Source organism: Numida meleagris, chromosome 6 (genome assembly GCF_002078875.1).
Source record: "Numida meleagris isolate 19003 breed g44 Domestic line chromosome 6, NumMel1.0, whole genome shotgun sequence".
NCBI lineage: Eukaryota > Metazoa > Chordata > Aves > Galliformes > Numididae > Numida > Numida meleagris.
Genome location: NC_034414.1, coordinates 6021016 through 6040399, shown reverse-complemented (window position 1 = coordinate 6040399; position 19384 = coordinate 6021016). Strand labels below are relative to the sequence as shown.

The 19384-nt window shown below is 38.4% G+C and overlaps 1 protein-coding gene across 22 annotated transcripts in view; it reads left to right on the top strand.

The window, feature by feature from the left end:
- The window catches only part of WT1 (Wilms tumor 1), a 244861-nt gene that overhangs the window by 119174 nt on the left and 106303 nt on the right, over positions 1-19384 (top strand). The window lies entirely within an intron of this gene.

Sequence of the window (19384 nt, the reverse complement as noted above, 5' to 3'; positions counted from 1 at the left end):
GTGGTCACTTAATGTTAAGTGCTAATTCTTTCAGATTTGTGCCAAAAGTGACAGCAAGACGTCTTAAATGAAGTATTTTTCTTCTGACTTGCCAGCTTGGTGTGTTTAATATGAAAACTGACAGTGTCCAAATTCCCCAGAACTTCGTATTTGGGCAGCTCCCGGCTGCAGGGGAAGCCAGAGATGCATTTTATTTTTATTTTTTTTTCCCAGGTAGGATAATCTTTTTTTGGTTTTGCTGCCAGAAAAAGTATTGGATTCTTAAAATGAGCCTGTTTGTTGCTATCTTTCTGTTAGCTTGGTAGGAATAATTATGGGCCCCATGAACTCTTAAACTGTCAGCAACATTTATTTCTCTTTAGGCCAAACCTTTTTTCTTCAATTTTATATTCCAGTGCAGTTTTTCCATTGCTGACAGGCAAGTCCTGACTCCCACTTCTGCAACCCTGCTAGAGATTTCCATCTGCGTAACCATAAAGTTTGGTCATGGTTTTACCAATTTCTGTCTGCTGTCACCTTATTGCCTGCTGTCTCTCAAGCACAGGGTTTTAGGCAGATGCTCCTCCTGATGCAGGACTGTGTCATCGTGCAGAAACTTGGGGAAGGCAATGTTTTTGTAGTTTCCAAACTGCCCCAAGTGCCCACACGGCCTGTTAAAGGAGGAGGTGCTGATCCCAAGGACAGGAAATGCTCAGGTGCTGCCATTGTTATCGTACCTGCAGTCACTTCTTGTATTTTTAAATGATGCCCAAGCTGGGAGCTGGCCCAAATATTCATTGGTACAAAACTGAGTACAGGTACACAGCCTGTCTGGGTGCTTGGAGTGCTGCAGCGTGCTTATGATTAATACAAATGCTGCTGGGAGATTAATCCAGCACAAAGGCTGCATCAGATTGTGGAAAGAGGCACAGTAAGAGCATCCAGGATCTCCTGAGCTTCTGGCTCAACTCAGAACAGCTACTGACCCTCTCACTGAATGAATTGCTTTACTTCTTGCTGCTCTTATCCTTCTTACTTAGCGAAAGTAGTACTTTGTATGGTATAAGATGGCAGTAAGCAATAGAGAACCTCTGTATTCATTTCAATGCAAAGAAATATTTTTTAATGGAAGAGGGTTTTTTATTGTAGTGAACATCTACACTTGGTCTTTTTTTGCCAAGGAAAAAGAAAAACTAAACCAATGTATTACTTGAGTAATTACGCTCATTGCATTTCGCAGGTATTAGACCACTATTGTTTTAGCATTAAACTGACAGTAATAGCCTGGAGTGGGAGTTGTGGATGGGAGCTATTGCTCATGGTATGGATATATGGAGTAATGGAAACAGAGCAATCTTGTTAGGATCAAGAGATGAGCAGGGGCTGGCGAGCAGTACATCCCAAACAGTTCAGCTACTCTTTGACCTGTATGGAAAAGAGTAAATCTACCATGTTCTCACTGGCTGTAGAGCTGCACCAATATCCTCCCCCATTTCCTTTCCCTGTACCTCTGAAATGATTTTCCTCTACTACCAAACTGGGCACTTTGAATTTGAACAAATATATATGTTATTCTTTTGCAAAAGAACTATCGTGCAGTTTCTAATTAAATGCCCGTAATGATTCTGTTTCAATCAGCCTGCATAAGCATCAAATATCAAAAAGGAATCTGTGTTCCTGCGGCCTTCGCTGCCTCCACAGAATTGTTCTCAGCAATATAAATGATGTTTGTTCTCCTGTTACTGCATCTCCAGATAATGAGCAGTTTTATTATAGTTGAAGCATTATCCCAGCATGTATTTGCAAGAGCATATGACAGTGGAGTACTTTTTCATTATTTTTCTTAATATCTTCAGACAATCTATGCATCTGATGAATATTTATACTCACCATTGTATAGGAATACATCTCTCTTATTTAAAATTACCCTTCAGTGTGGTTACTTTCTGTGACTTCTTTTTATCCTAATGTTGTTTTTAGGTTCGTCTCAGTATATTGTAGTAATGCCTTCTCCTCTGTATTTTTTAGGAATCTGGTATGCTGGAAGGAAACAATACTTAGTTAAAGTAATTCCATGCTTTACTTTGGATGTATTACAGATTGGCACAAAGTATTTTATTTTCCTTAATATAAATCTTTGCTACTGCTAACAGGTTCAGAAATATTATTTAATGATCTCCTTTTCAAGGAGATACTCCTTTTCAAGGAGATACTTTTGAATGTTTCACAATGCTCCTTTTCCTGATAAAAATGTATTTCAGACAAGATTTGTCCCTTTTTAATTTGAATGCCCCTCCCCTCACCCCAACCAACATACAAGGTTCTTTACAACTAACTGCAGAAAGTCTTTGCTGCATATACACTCTAACTTATGATACAGCCCCCCTTATTCTCTGTTTGATTATAATGCTTTCTACGAAGAGAAATGGTTGAGACAGCAAGCTTTGCTCTGCGAAAGTATTTTGAGTTGAGTGATAGTGCCTGTATCAGTTTTGGGATACGAAAATAAGAATTAAATGAGTGAGTGCCAGACAAAAGGATCCTGGGGAGGTCTGCTGTTCGCTCTCTGTATTTTTAAACTGTACTTACAGTTTAACAGCAAATCTCAAAGATGAGAGTGGTTCTGCTGTTGATGTTGTTTCCTTCTGCTGCTGCTGTTAGTGTATGTCGGTGATCATTAGGCAATTGGTATGAAATGCATTCTCCCCCTTTTAATTTGTCTCATCTGAAAATAAAAATTGTACTTAGCAGAAAAGCATAATGGAATGATACACAGAGAGCAGCAAGAAGAAGACCAGCTATTTTCTGTCCAAAAAATCTTCTCTCTAAGTAGCACTTAGCACTAATTGAGGAAATAAAGACATTGCCCTCTAAAATCTTGCCAGCCAAAATCCAGCTGTTCGTTGCTACATCCTAATCCTTTTTGCTTTATAGGTTTCTGCAATGATAGTGTTTTAATTTAATGGGTGTTTAGTGAATTTATTTCCAGAATTTTGAATCTCTCGGTAAGAGATCTTATTAATGTAGATTAAGCATGATGAACGATGTTGCTGTGGCCAGGACGGGCACACAACTATGTGTTGCCTGATGGTCCCTTGTTCCATCCCAGAAAGTGATGGTCAGCAGCATCAAAATATTGTATGCAGGGTGGGGCTGGTTTTGTTCTAGTTCAATGAAGTTAAGATGTGTGTCACCTTCCCTCATATTTTCAGGCTATTTCAACTTCAAGGAAGTTGTATGTATTTTGTTATGTGTATTTCTTGATAACTTTCCATATTTTTTGTTAATACTTAAGTGTTTTTCAAGTGTTTCTTAGCTGTACTTCTCCAGTGGATATTGAACGTGGCCTTGTCATGACTGCATTATTGATATTTGCAGGCGTATACTGTGTCGAGATTACATTAGGTGAAAAAGGAATCATCATAATCATCCTTTTTCCTGTACTAGTTAATGCCACTGAACACCAGACGAGAGCTTGACCCTAAATTTTATTGCCAGGGTCAGAGTCATTGTGAGTGAATGAGTACAAATCACTTTCTCCAGGAAGTATCTGAATATAATGCAGTGCAATGTAAACCACTTGTTTTCATGGTTGTTATGGTATTGGAGGAAAAGGTGTTCTCATATAAACAGAAGTTGTGAAGCATGTGGGACCCATGGGAGTGCCATGGGGTTGGCAAGTGTAAGAATGGATACAGAAATGCATCAACAGGAGTCATAACCGTGCGTGAGTTTTTATTCTTTTTGCAGTTTTCCAGTATTTTGTACTTCAGAAAGCACCCTGATTCCTCTAGGAGTAACAATAAAGTTCTGTGTGTATGGTCACTGTTCCTCAGCACGGTGCTAGGCAGCTTAGTCCTTCTATAGGGCGCTTTGCACAAGCAGCACGGAGCTCTGTATCAGCCATAGTGGCACATGTGTAGTTAGTAAAAGACCGAAGCCTGGGTGTAATTTTTGCAACAGCTGGAATGGAACTCACTGCATTTGCCAAAATCTGGGAACAAGGCCTTTTAACTATCATAACTTTACTGCACATGATGTAATGATGAAGAAAATCATCTGCTAGTTTCAAATAGATGAACAGTTAACTATATGAGAAAAGGAAGTTGTTACTAGCCAGGTGAACTGTTTGGCAGAATGGCAAGTGTAAGTCAAAAAAGGAAGTAAAGGAAAAAAACCAACATGGTGGAGTAACTTAGTGTGTATATGAATGACATTGTATGTATTATGTAAAGTGTTTAATAAATCAATAATTTCCTTGTTTACCAAAGTATACGCTCTGAGTTTGCTTCAGTGGTGCAATAAAATGATGAAAGTGTGGTAATAGCTGTAATTTAGTTGGCTTTAAACAAATGACTTGAGTAGAATTCTGCTGTATCAGAAATTGGGAGGTGTTGAGTCAATGTTTTATATGCCATGAAACTGATTTGTCTTAGAAGGAGAAAGATTTCATTTGCGGTTGCTAAAGTAATTATAAGTCGATGGGTTTCTGCATTTGTATTTTGTCTTTAAATTGTTACAATAAGTTATTGCTTATCTCTAAAAGAGAGACTTTGAGATGTATTAATTTTTTGTTCAGAATGTGTTCAGCTTCTGATTTGTATCTAAGGGCTTTTGGAAGTACACACATTTGATTTGATGTAATTTATTTTAATTTTAAGATGTATATTTCTTAGTGCTTTTACTTTGAGGTAGAAGGCAAGAGTGTCTTTCCCTGTGCTGATGCATAGAAAAATACAAGGGCTACATTCGTCCAGAAATTAGATTGCAACATGTAAGCTTATAAATACATTTTAAAGCAGGGATCGTAGGTACTGTTGAGTAATTTGCCGCTGAAATGGCACTATTGCACTAATCTATATCCCTTTATTCTTGCTATGAGTAGAAAATATTCTGGAAAAGCTGCGTATTCTGTCCATGTGGTACTGCTGAACTGGTTCGCATCCTGTGCATTTTATCATCTCTTGCTAATGTAGGCTTTGCTTTATCCAGTTGTGTCTGTGTTTTCGGCTCTTTCAGGTCAAGGTGAATGACTCCAGTGTAGAAGCTTAGATCTCAAACGAGTTGTGATGGTGAATATTTCTCTCCTTCCTCGATAATTCTTAAAGAACTTTGGAAACAAAACGAAATAGCTCCCAAAGGTGATTGAAACTTGTAATTTCTTTCTGCTCAACGTGAAGTTATATAATCCTTCAGCACATTACATGGTTGTCCTGTGGCATTAGGGTATTAGCACTAATGGAAAGACGTAGTTATTACAAACAATTCCAAATTTCACGGCGTGTGTCTTAATAGCAAAAAGGGATTTTCTCGTGATTAAAAAGAAAAATGGGTGGCAAAACAAGGAAGAAACGCTTGTTACATCAGATGATCCCCTGGAGGCTTAATTACTGAAGAAACAAATAGGAGGTAAAGGTTCTAGATGTTTACAGGTTAAACATTCCATAACTATCTTTGAAATAAGAGCGTCTGCAGTCTGGGAGCAGCTAATTGCTCAGGAATCACAGCCAGTTATTCTGCCTCGTTTTCCCTTGGGATCGACACTCGCAACAGGATAATTCTTACCTTGATATAAGTGTCACAGTAGGAACTCAGTGTAATTTGCTGATACGATATCAAAAATAGCATTAAGATAATTACATTTTGCACTTGTGTTTCACAGGCAATAGTACAGCTGTAAATTACTGCTTTTAGGTTGTTGTAACCTGGCCACTCACCACTAAAACTGGTTTCTTTCTTAATTTAAGATACAGTGGTGAAGTTACTTCAAAGGTTTGGGGCTTTTTTAGCTGTTTTCAACACAGGAGTGTATCCAGTAAACTGAGATAGAGCAGTTGCAGTCAAATGCTTTGTTCCTCCCCTTTTCGGGAGGAAGGTTCAAATGAGTAGATTCTTCTTAGTTGCTTGGATATATTTTTGTTAAAGCGTTTCGTTGAAAAATTGAATTCTCTGTAACATCAACTTCAATTTCTGAATTATGCAGCCTCTATAAGGAAGCTCAGTATGTGCAGCCACGACCAATAGTATTACCTGATGGCACTGCTGCTCCCATAGTCTAGGCTAATGAGAGTGCAGTGAAAAAGCAGCTACGTCACGAAAGCCAGACAGTGGTTTGATTAAAAATGGCATTGAGCTCTGGATTTAAGCTGAGCTCTGCTAGTTTGCCAGGTGACAAATTGACCCAGAGTATTCCTTACATAGTCACCAAGGAACAGGATCTTGTTATCACTTAGATTCAGTGTGGTCAGAGGCTTTACAAGGCCTTGTAAGAACTTGTTGTTTCTTTCAAATCCTTTATCACTTCCTGAGGAATATCCAACAAGTTCTGGAAGGAAACAACATTTCTGTTGGCATTTCCTTTGAAGGACTTGCTGCCCATGATTGACTGCTTTCCTTCGAAGTCTATTCAGGAAACTGAGATGAGGAGTTGCGTTGGACCAAGTGTTTATTTCTGCAGCTGTTTTAATTAAAGAAACAACCGAAGTGATTGCTCTTAATGGAAGAGGCAATCTGAGCAACTCAGAGTTAAAGCATGGAAATAAATGCTAATTGGTATGATGAATTTGAGGGCTCTCCTGCAATGGGCTAAGTCACAAGAATAAAATAAGGCATATCTGACTATAATTTAAATTTTATCATTCAGCAGTGTTAGGGACCCTTTTCGTAGGCAGACAAATGCTTGCTGTTATTCTGTGCTCAAAGGCAACATTGAGAGTGACCTGGAACAGGCAGGAGCTGACTTTTTTCTACTAATATGATATGAAAGTTTTATCGTATTAGGAATTTTCTGTCATGGTGGATTAGTATCAGGTCCTATTAATGTTCATTTTTACTAACTTAAAATGAAATGTGCTAACGTGACTACACTGCACAATCACATGAGAAAAAAATGAATGATATGATATTAATGTGATACCATAGAAGGGTTTCAATACCTCTGTCCCATGGTGAGTGGGCAGAAGTTAAAAAAAATAAAATAAAATACAGTAGCTTGGGACAACAAATTCATGATTTTTCCCAAAGGTAAGACACCTTTTTTTTATACCTGCCACCAAATTACGTCCATATTTGCAGAATAGATTTTGGGGTTTTGGAATAATGAATCTTCTGCCTGATTCTGTAATTATGGTTGCTCTCACATTTCTAGTTGAAACTCATTGGGAGCTACGAATACTGAGTACCTGAACAAAACAACCTGAGGTGTTCCTGGCTGATTATCCCTTGACTTTCTGCAAAGGAAGTGTGGAGTTCTGGTAATATTGGCCTAGAAGCCAAATATTTTAGAAAAGGGGAAAAAAAAAAAAGCCTTCATATTGTGTCCATGATCCATTATGTGCAGAATGCTGTGGCCAGAAATAATTAACAGGCACAAAGGGTGGCAGTTAGTCATTTGGCTGTATGACTGTACCTGCAAGGTTTCTTTCATCTGGAGCCAAAATCTGATAAAAATGGCTAATGTCAGAAGAGTTCAGTCGTATCTAAAATGGGACCATAAAAATGCTCATCGTAGTCATGACTCCAAACTTCATACAGGACAAAATAAGTGATTTTGGCTCCTAGATGTAAATTCAAGCCGTCTCTTACTCTGAAAGTCCATACTGTGGATTTGATTTTTTTTTTTCCCTTTGATGCAGGTAATTTCCAAAAACTTTTGTCTAAGGTAAAAGGGAGGCAAAACCTTGGGGGAAAAAAAAAACAAAAACCAAAAAACTCCCAAGAGGCGATGAATTAGAATGCACTTATTTTCGAAAGTGCAGAATTTCATCTGCATTTCATGTATGTCTCGGTTGTTCTGACTTCTTTCAGGAGGAGGTTGCCCAGTCATTGAGTTGATCAGCACTCACAGATTTAAAAAAAAAAAGTCTCTAGCCCCGGGGAATTTGGAACTCAGAATGCTCAGCGTCATTCAAAATGCTGATTTGGGATTACCAACAGAGGCAAATTTAATCCACGGCTCAAAGTGGGGGAAATAACCAGCGGGAAAATGCTACTGGGATGAAGGTTTGGAAAGCCAAGCTTAGACTGGAATCCACTGGTCTTTCTGAGGGCTGCAGCAGAATACTGGAGAAGAGAGAAACATTTTGAAGCTTTTATGCCAGTGTATTGGTAAATATTCCTTAATTGCATGTAATCATTAAGGCTGTCAAAGGTGAGATACCCTAGTCTCTGTCCCCATGAGGTTCAGAAGCTTCTCTTCAGAAGGTCCTTGATTAAAATGGCAGCGCCTCTATCTGTAGATTACTGCTTCCCATCATTAATAACTGTTATCTCTCTCTTCAGACTGATTTTTAATTTTAATGTTTGCAATTATAAGTGATTTATAGGAAGATTCATTGCACAACCTGTCCAGAATCATTAAATTCACCTAGGTTGAGTAACCTGATGTTCACCTGGAAATAACGAAATCAGTGACGTTATCTTGCTGAATTTTCAGCTGCCTTCAAAGTACAGAGCTTACCTTCATTTTTTTTTCTTTCAAGTGTAGCTGCTGAGGGAGGGGAGGGAGACGGTCTTAATTCATAACAGGAAATTAGCCAAGTCTGAAAGGTGCACACTAATTACAGAATGCTGTATATCTTGCGTAGCTGATTGCAGCACAGGTTTCTGAATGGTAGCTATGATTTCTCCAAATACTGTTGAGTAATTTGAAATGTTATTAGGGGATTAACTTTCCATATGAAAAGCTAAATTAATACTTAGGCCCGCTCACTGTTATAGTATATATACTAAGAAGATGTTGAGGCTGTTATTTTGTAAGCTGTAGCCACTGCCAAAGATGGAGGAGGGTGTAGGATAACCAGCCCAGTGGGAGAAATGGGCAAGACACTGTCCTCTTCTGTGCCTCATCCTGCCGACATTTGCTGACACAAGGCAAGCTGATAGGCTCCATTTATGAATGTGACTAACAAATGAAGGGCTGGAGGAGAAGGGGGTTAGGGATTCTTGTGTGTTGCATCCTTTTGCTACAGCTGCAAATCAATCAAGCAATGCTCAGTCACATTGAATTTGTAGTTATTTTGGAACGTGGCTGACATTCAGAGAATCCAACCTTCAGGAAAAGACTGCACGTGGCTTTACTATTTTGAGAAAATAGCTGCATATTACACCTTTATTTCACAGTTTAATTGATACTGGGTAAAGCCATTTTGTGCAGTAGATATTTTTTTTAAACCTCATTAAATGCCTTGTCATGATCTACTTTTTGTAGTGGTGTTAGCTGTTGTTTATTTTCTCTCTCCCATAAAACTCTTGCCAGGTTTTATGCTCCTAGAGGTCCATATGTATTCTTTGTGACCTGTGATATTTGTGCAATGTGTGGGAACTTAGTCTGGATTCTTCCCAGCTAAAAGCATGAGGCTGCAGCTTGAGCTAAAGGCTTGTAGTTACAGTAAAACCATCCATTCCCTATGAACGAGGCAATAGCAAATGCAGACCTAATTTTAAACGAAGGCTGTGCAGCTATGGCCTTGGGGAATGGCTGTGGGAATTTGTGCCGCTGGTGACACAGAAGGAAGCTCTTAGGTTTCTCTGATGAATAAATCAGCACTTATATGTGGGACTCAGAGTGGGGGCTACAAAATGCACACTAATTGGTGGATGGATAGTGCCCATGATAAGCTGGAGTTTCGAAGGGAAATGTAACTGTTTTTGGAAAAGAAAGATCTAAGTGATAGTTTGCACTTCTATTGATTTATTTATCCACTCCATTTTACTATGATATCAAAAAAGAAAAAAAAGATAACATCCTGGTTAAGAGATTTTTTTGATTAAAAAAAAAATGTTCTTAATCATCTTACTTAGAATGAGTTATATATATTCTTTGTCTTGGAAAGGGCTTGGTCGGTCCAGTTATAATTCTTGACTAGTAAGTTAAATCATCTTTCCTTGTAGACTTTTGTGTCAACTTTTTTGTCTTCATTCTGGATTCTTTGATAGATTAACTAGCAGATTTCTTCCTAAAAGGACTGGCACTTTCTCTTTACCCTAAGTCCTAATTCTTTTATGGCAAACAAATGTCTTCTTCCCTCACCTGCTGTATTAATCAAGGCTAATTTTTCTTTGCGTTTTAGTGCTGATTCTAAAATTGTTAGCCTGGCCCAGTGTTTACACTGATCGTTGTACAGCCTATCAAATGTCCTTTGTATGCATTTCTGGAATGCATTTCCTGTTCTAAATATCGTTTCATGCAATTAACTTCCTGTATGAAACCTGGGGAAAATTATTCAGAACATCTCTGCATCAAATTCCCATTGCTTCTCTCTGTCTATCCTAGTGGTAATATCCTTGAAGATTATCTCCTTTGGGCATCTCTGAAACCATTAATTGAACCACTAGTGTGCTTGTTTTAAATGTTTCCCTCACTTGGTTTTCTAAAATGGTTTTTAAGCTTTCCCTACATACATTTTCTGTTTCCCTAGGCTTTCCCTTAACTAATGGTATTATGATGGTCTCTTTCTTGCCTTTGGGGATCTCTCTTGAACTATGTGAACTTGTAAACTGTCGGTGAAGGCTTTTCTCAATTTCTGTTCCCACATTTTTTGCTCTCTCGGATATCTGATGTCTAGTCCGTGAGCTGAGCCTCGAGGAAGCCTGAGGTAGTGGTATGTACTTCTGCAGAAGGAAGGGACGTAAATCATTCCCTTACTCCCTTGTATGGGCCACTCGGGTAGGGCTCAGTTGAAGGAGCAGTTGTTACCACTCACCTGATGAGGAATATAAATCATATCAGGAGAAAGTTGGCAGAAATTATCAAGGAGAAGGTTCTTTCAGGATTTGCCAATACAGTTCAAGCGTCCTTAGTTTGGCTGTCCAGTCGAAGTTGGGAAGCTCAGTCTAAAATTGCACTGAAGTCTTTAGGATATAGCTGGTTTACATTTAAAGTTGAAGTTATGGGAAGCCTTGCAGGAAAGACTGAGGAAGATCTATGGAAGACCTACTGTGCTGGTAACTTTAAATTGCAAGTGTTTCTGAAGTTTACATTAATTTAGACAAATCGTGCAAAAGTCAGTGCTGTCAGAGTTCTTTTAATTCAGTAAAGCTCTCTTGTGAAAAAAGCTTCACTTGTTCATTTTTTTTTTCTCATTATCATAGAGTAAATGGACAGATCTGCTAAAAAGCTCTCTGCCCCAGTAATCTGTGGCAAAGCAGTTGCTGGAAAGGACTGATGTAGTCCACGTTGCCTGTGCTGTTTGCTGTCCTGTCACTGGGAATGCTCTGGGGCTGAGGCAGGGAAGGACAGAACGTGCAATGACATATAGCCCCGTGTTCTCCTGCAGCTTCTGAAGGGCCTTAGGCAGGTACACGGGTGCAGCTCCCAGTCACCACAGACCAGTAACAAAAAGTTTTTGAGAGAGGCTGCTTACCTTTGCTCCCACTGAGTGAAGATGTGGTGCAGCAACTGCAAAGACCAAGGAAAGGCATTGCCTCTCAGAAATGTCTGCAAGGGCAGAGGTGAGGTTGGTTATGCACCAATGGCAAAGTACGCAGCTATGACCTCAGCTATTGATTCAGTTTGCCTGAATGTGAGAAACATACATCTGCTTGCCCTTGGTAAATGTCATTAGTGCGTAATTTCCCTTGATACATTAAAGCAGTAAAGGCTGGGGAGAAGCCCTAGATAGAACTCCCTCGTGCAGCAGTATTCAGGTAGACTGCGACAAACATAGATAGTTGAACATTAATTCTTTAAATATATTTATTTATTTTCAGTTTGTGGAAAATATCATTCTGGAAAACAAATTCTTAATTCTTTGTTTTTATCCTGATTTAATAGAAAACAAAATCAAAACAAACCCCCTTCATGTTGAGAGATTTTTAGCTGTATGATTCACTCTTGTTTTTGTTTCATTTGGCTTAGCCTTTTTCTTTTAATACTTAATCAAATCTTTCACTTCTCATATTCTGTGGATGGGTTCAAAAGCTTTTTTGTTTATCTTATGTATTGTTCTCTATATCTGTCTTGAGCCATGTTGGCTTCTCTTGTCATTTTGACACTGATTTACTGGAATGAACTTACATTTTAAACTCTGCTGCCGTTCTTTAAATGCCTCCTGTTCCACATTAACATTTCTCAACAATAGTTAGTTCTAATTAGTTTTTTTTCCAGCCTGCTTGCAAATCTAGCACTATGTCTTCTGAAAATAAAAACGTGCAGATGTCAAACAACAGGTGATCTAGTGACTTTACCAGAAGTTCACCCATGTTCTACTTATGCTTGTATGCAATTGCATATGTATCAAATAGTCATTTACTACTTAAAGAACCGAGTTTTATTCTATTAAAACATTTGCTCCGGAAACTGATTTATTTCATTGACCTGTAGATTTCTATTAGGATTTTCCAAAAGATCTTTCCTATTCCTATTGACACATTTAAGTAGCATTCTCTCTGCCCTCTTTGTGGTGTGTGTAGATCTCCTTGTCTTCATCTTCAACAGGTTATCAATTCTTTTACAGACAATGCAGAACTACAGCATTACCAGGATCTTTACAGACCTCAGTGAAAGCATTTTGCATATGTATGTTCCTTTTAAATTCTCGTTTATTCCAAACAGCTAAAGGATTTACTTCCTCATCTGTCTTTAATGTGCTGCTATACCTGCATCCATTACATGTCCTTTACAGCAGCAAAAAAAATTGGACAGGGATGTTTTTCTGTGTTTATTTATACCTACAAGGATAGCTTACAATCCATTTGTTTTTCTTTTTTTAAACAGTGCCTGTGGATGTAAATAAGCATAGGTGCGTTAGAAGATAAATTACATTGTTTGGGGCCATACCAATTAATACTAGCAGAGGGTTGATGCTTTTGCAGTATGCTATTCTGATTGGTGTGATTGTTTTATCTTTTTTTGTGCTATTTCTTCATGGTTTGATGGTCTTGACGTATGAGTTATAGTCAAACAGAATTAAAACTGTGGTTGTTTCATTACATATATTACTGTTACTCTTAGGAATCCAAGTCACAAGGCACTATTTCAGTGTCCTTAGCACTGTACCATCATTGAACCAAAAGACATTGTCAAAGAATTTAGTAAGTGAACTGTTTGTGCCGTGGGTCAAAGGTAGGAATAAAGCTTTCATAAAAAACCAGGTGAGAGATCATGGATGCTGGTGACTGAAGGCTGAAGGGAGTGGAGTACTGGCTTCCATCAAAGCCAACTGCTACACCTTGCACGAGTAGCTATTTATAGCAAGTGTGGCATCAGTAGTTTTCATCTCTCAAATTTTCAAAAGGGACAGAACATCAAAAGTGAAACAGATTTCATCTGTGCCAGGCTAGTTTTCAGATCTGATTGGAAAGCAGCGGGATGGGTAAAATTCACCTCTCCCTTTGCAGCGGTATTTCTGCATACATACATGTGTCTGTGTGCCTGCTCATTCTACCCTAAGCTTCAATGCCAATTTCACAGCACTTAGGTGACTCTAACTCTGATATTTGGCTTGCTTCCTACCCGCCAGAAGCTCAGATGCAAGGATGACACATGAATGAGCACAGACTTGAGAGGAGGATTTTTATAGATAAAAGAACTATGGTAATCTCAGCAAGAAAACTACCTCGCTTGATTTTTCCTGTGTTGTACTGTGGTATGAAAGAAATGCTTGACGCTGTTGTCATGTTACCTTTCTTCCCAGACAACCCACAGGATCTGCAATTTAGACAAAGCACTCAGTTTTAAGAAGCAAGCAGGATACCACATGGTGCTCCTTAGCAGCAGCTACGTGAGTGGTGTGCTTTCCTATCTGCATCGCACAGCCTCATCCATGTGCTGCACTGTGGCTTCCTTGTGCTCTTCTGTGGCTGTGTAAGAAATGAGAGAACTCCTTGCACAACAGCCTCTGCTGGACGGCACTAGGGAGGCAGGTCCAGGTATTCTTTGTTCATTTAAAAAGAAGAAAATAATGAAAAAAGACAAAATAGGGAAGGGATGAGTATGGTTCTAGTAATGCAGGGCTTTTTTGTATCTGAAACTGTTCCAAATTTCATTAGGAGCAAGGTGGGAACAGTGCAGAACCAGGCTTTGCTCCCAAAGCGTGTAATCTTCTCCTGTTAAATACATTTTTACATTTGATTTTGAAATGTATCTTTGTAGATGACACGATCATCTCCTTAAAGCACATATGCAAATTTGGCATGTGCATTAACGTAGAACACTTGATTTGTTGCTGTTATAATCAATGCCTATTAACAGCATAACGTATAGGTAAAAAGTATAGAAGTATGGTGTAATGCAGTGAAATGTAAAAGTCTATTTTCAGTTCTATTTTGGAAATGTAGCATAAATAGCCTGATGTCAAATGCTGCTTGAGTATCATTTCTTAATGTATTTAATATACTACTTCTTTATTTAAGCCCACTGGTATCTTGCTTAAATTTCAGAACTTTAAAAATACCTTATTTTATTTTTCTCTGGGTGTACTGAGTTTGCAAAAACCATCAGGAGAAACCATAAGAAATAATGACTGATGGGTGGTATTCCTATCATAGTGTTCTGTGAGAGAGCTTGATGGTGCCAGCTTAACAGCTTGGTATACTTTTTGGAAAATCTAGCGTATCTGACAAGGAACACAGTTTTTCTTCTTGCTGTTAAAATCTTCCCAAACTGAGCAGAGGAGGCTGAGGAAAAAAAAAATTCTAACCCTAGTATATCTGCTTTGATACCTTTGTCTAGACAGTACTGGAAGTATAACAAGAAAGCTACCCAAAAAGCTTCTCTGTAAAACCTGCCAAACTCTGCAGCGGTAAAGGCAATATAGTGTGTGACTGGATTTTATTCTTCGTTATCAGTCTGCAGTAACAATAAGGCAAGCAGGCAAATGGGAGAAAAAGGTACTAAAATAGAACAGTATTCATAGATAAAGGAGTTGATCTGTACATCGTAGTGCAGCCGTCTCGCTGTGTTGTCTGTAACTGTTAGCCACATCTCAGATTGCAGACTTGAGTTACGTACTGACAATAACCACACCGTTTTGCTGACTTATTTTGACAGTTCATGTCCAGTTACTTCCAGTGATTTGCAAAGCTGACGTTTCCCTTTAGTGAACCTGAAACTCTTTTCTGCTGTGTTGCCTGGATATTTTTAACGTGCCAGCCGGTCATGAAAAGCAGGGGGAAGAGAACAAGGTTCCTTCTCATTGAACCCATGGAGGCAGAGGTCCGACAGCAAACACGAGGGGTGAAAGGCACTGTACTCTAATCGAGGACTGGGCCTCAGATGAGGGCTTTGGTAGTCAGAGGTGTATTTTTATGGATTCCTCATGCCATAAATACCACTCTGTTCATTGCTCCTTAGCACATACTGTGGTCTGTGAGACAGAAGAATATTATCTTTCCTTATTGTAAAATTTATCTGGTTGAGTCCATTTATACTGACAGCTTTCCTAAGTTAACTTCTCTCTGAATTCCCAATTCACGTAATAGCTTTCTTCGTGCTTCCTACTTTTGAACTACCTTTGTTCTGTGTATGAAGGATAGGATGCTGATAGTTATTTTATATTTATATTTCAAGCCTGCTTAATGTTTAATGAGGCTGAATATGTTGTAAAAAGCTTGAGAATGCTCAGACCAGTTAATATTTCATGCCTATCTACAGAGACAACTATATTGATCTTTTAAGCATCTGCTAAACAAGACAAGGAATAAATTAGATTTGGTCAGTTCAATTTGGCTGGTGAATTAAATAGCTTTTAGAGCATTATCGTCTTTTAAAATGCTGTGTTTCCACTTGAATAAAGTAGATTTTAAGGGCAGTCTTTCAACACGTTGTTTCTCAGAGTCCCTGGTTTTACTAGTTTTGTTTATTATATCCATTCAGATTTCCCCATAGATACTGTAAACCTAATGGTAGCTGGTTTCAAGGCTTTTGAAAGGTTCTTTTTATACTGAATTTCATAAACTTTTGAGTCCCAAACTTTGTACCCAATAATAAATAGCATTTGTTGAGCTGATAAAACATGGAGATTTTTATGGAGAAGCTGGGCGTGCAGTCTTGGAAGAAAGTTGTGGGGTTAAATTCTTAACTCAGAAAAAAGCATCCTAGAATTTTACTGGCTGCATGGCTAGATTGAAGGAAAAACCATGCGGGAAACATTGCTTCACAGTCTGCTGGTTAGACTAAATTCAAGTATCAACAGCCATGTTATTGTCTCTTGGAAAACTGCACCTAGCTGTGGCCTTAGCAGAGAGGTGGCTGTGCATACTGGAGTTGGGCTGCTGAGTAACTTGAGGTAAAACAGAGTGTAAAAATAAACCTTGGCCATATATTGGTTATCAGTGCAGCATCTTCAAGGACGTTTTTTCCTTGGCTATACATATAGTTTTTTCCCCTGTTTTTTGTACTCTGGTTTGTCCAGTGGACTGTCATTTTAAAGGTTGTCTGGCTGCTCCCATAGAAAGAAATTATTTCCCATTTAACTGTGAAGGTGTCTTGATCTGTAACTAGATTTTTTGTTGATATGGTGAAACATTGTCGTTTCTAATGCGAATGTCACTCTTAATTAGCATAGAGATTCAGTATCATGACATAACTTGTTTTATATAGCTGTTCAGGTTTGTGGTGGTTTCAGATACTACAAATGCGAGGCCAGCTGTTAAATTTGAAAACTGCAAATGCTACCCATCCAGATAAATGGATGCTTTATGACAAATTCTTACACTGGTATACACAATCTTCAGCGTTTCCTGTATATAGCAAGTACTAGTGTTAGTTTGGACAAGGAAAATGACAAATGTGCAATAGCTGAAACTGGGATGCAGAACTCTGCTGCCATAACCACAGCCAACGTTTGTTCTGAAGATGGAAATCAATTAGTTATCAAGAGGAATAGTACTGGACGTACCTGATGGTTGTGGTACTCTTGTGACTGGCATAGTGAGGAGGTGCTCCTGTCTGGGAAAGAAATTTTACCTCATCCTATGAAGAGACCAAATGCAGCTGGGAAGCTGTGTCACAAACACATCTGTGTCCCTTATATACCTGCACACTTTGGGAAAGCTGGTACCTTTTTTTCTGAGGTTGCTTTGGGAATCAACAGGTTTGGAATCTACACAGCGCTTGGGTTTGAAGGGCATCAATCTCACTAGTGGCTGTAAATTCAGTGAAGTATAAGCATAACTTTTCTCTTGGAAACTTAAAAGCTTTGGTTTATGTGTTCCTTGCTGGGTATATTAAATGGAACGTAGCATCCTAAATTATAGAGAGGTACTGCTTATTAGTGGTGGGCAGTTCCAAGTATTTGACTGTGGGCCATGCCAGGCTTTGCAAGATCTTGGGCTTAGAAATGTTTTGTGTGGCATCTTTTGCCACCCTGTAAAACAAGTTACATGTGCCAGTGGTCGCATATGCTAATGGTAATCAGCTGTCTAGGAGCGATATCATCACTTAGTGGAAGGGATAAATGTATTTGAACAGACCATTTGACACTGTCTTCCTTGAAACAGGCTTATGCCCTAAATACCTTACGTGAGAATGAATCTATCTAAACTTCTAGCATTATTGCTCAGTAATAAGGGGATCAGGACCTGATGATCATAAAATTACTTCTAACCTCAAGTCCCACCATCCATCCCGTTGCTCTTGCACTTGTTTTTATGTGGCCAAGGCCTTCGTCCCTCTACATAAGGTCAAGGGGTTCTGCCATGAAGTTCACTGGGATCAAGACTGACTTCTGTATTGCGGCAGTAAATCATTATGCAACTATTTTAAGATACTTGTGTAAATGTAATAGGATAAGGATGAGCTGCATTCTCCTTTCCTCGGGGAGTTTTGTGAAGTACCTTGATTAGAATAGGAGACAGATTTAATCTGATTGAATCATTAAATGGAAATATAAGACCATGAACATTAGCCACTTAGTTCATTTCATAAATTCTAATAATTAAAACTGCATGTGCAATAATAATGGCTTTCCAGATATGTAAGGAGGAAAAATTCTCCTTTGATATGCTGTGGCATAGGCACGATGAAAACATTTAGGTAATGGAGGATCTATGTAGTAAGGGTTACCATACAGAACCTGCAGTTGAAAATACATAAACACATTTCCCGACAGAATTTCACTAAGTCACTATTCATTAAGAAAATCGGCAATAACTGACAAGATAGGCACAAAATGAATTTTCATGTTGCTGGGATGAAGTATGACTCCCAGCAATTAATGGGTTTAGTCATATTAAGCAGATAAATAATGCTATCTGACATTACAGTATTTCACATTACACTAAAATTTTGTAACATTTGCTTATAATATGACTTGAAATATGTTACCTAGGAAAAAAAATCTTATCTCTGGAACAGTCAAACTCCATTAGAAACCTTAGGCTTGAAAAATCACAATGTTAACAGTTATATCCCCTAGCAAAGGTTTGCTTTCCTTAAATAGTGTTAAATTTAAACCCAGAAGCTCTAGTCTCTTTTGGAGTTACTCTTCCATAGTGCATTGAGCTTGAAAGGAGATTTTAGTGCACAAAATGTACTGCGCATTGCTGAACGCTGGTAAGTGAAACACTATGAAGAGCTGCAGAAAGGGGGTTGCCTTTAGAGTGAAATCACATTAATGATAAGTCATGTTCTCTAAAATATGTTTTTGTATTCTGTTTTAGAAAAATGCTCCTAATCTTTATGTGACTCCATTATACTTAGAATGATTGATAACTTGATTGTCTTGAATTTCATTTTAACTGGCATGTTTGCCTTATTCATAGCTGGGCATATTCTGAATACTGTTCCTTTTATAAAAACCAAATGTACAGAAAAAAAGCCCTATAAAATACAACTGGCCTCAATTTCCAGGTCCTGTTTGCACAGGTAACACCTCTGATTTCAGTACTATTAAAATATAGTTTTATACTGGAAAATGCCCAATATATTCCAAGCATTAAAAGAAACTGCGAACAAATAAAGGAATATGATCTTTCTCATTTGGTGCTTATTTGATTCCAAATTCATTGAGTAACGTGGAATAAAATGCGATTGTTTGTCCAAGCTCAGATGCAGGGTTTTTTTGTTGGTTTTTTTTTTTGTTGGGACAGAATGCAGTGAATTTGGAAGTGTCATGTTTAGCTGTAGGCAATGATGCTTAGTGTCTCAGCACCCAACTCCCACTGAATTTCATCAGGAGTTAGCAAACAACCTTCCCTTCGGCTCCAATGAAAACCCTTGGCTTCCTATCTAGTCTGAGCTGCAGTTTCATGAGCAGGAAAGGAGCTTTTTTTTTTTTTGGAGGTCTTTAAAGGTATTGTTTCCGGAAACAGCGGAAGATGATCCAAGTGCAGAGCACAGCAATTCTGTACTAAAATATAAATTTGTCACACTTTGTTTTCTAGTAGTTCTTTCATACTAAAAGTTATTAAGATTGCTAGGATTATTCAATACAGCAAGCCTTTCCAAATCCAAATAATAAAACAG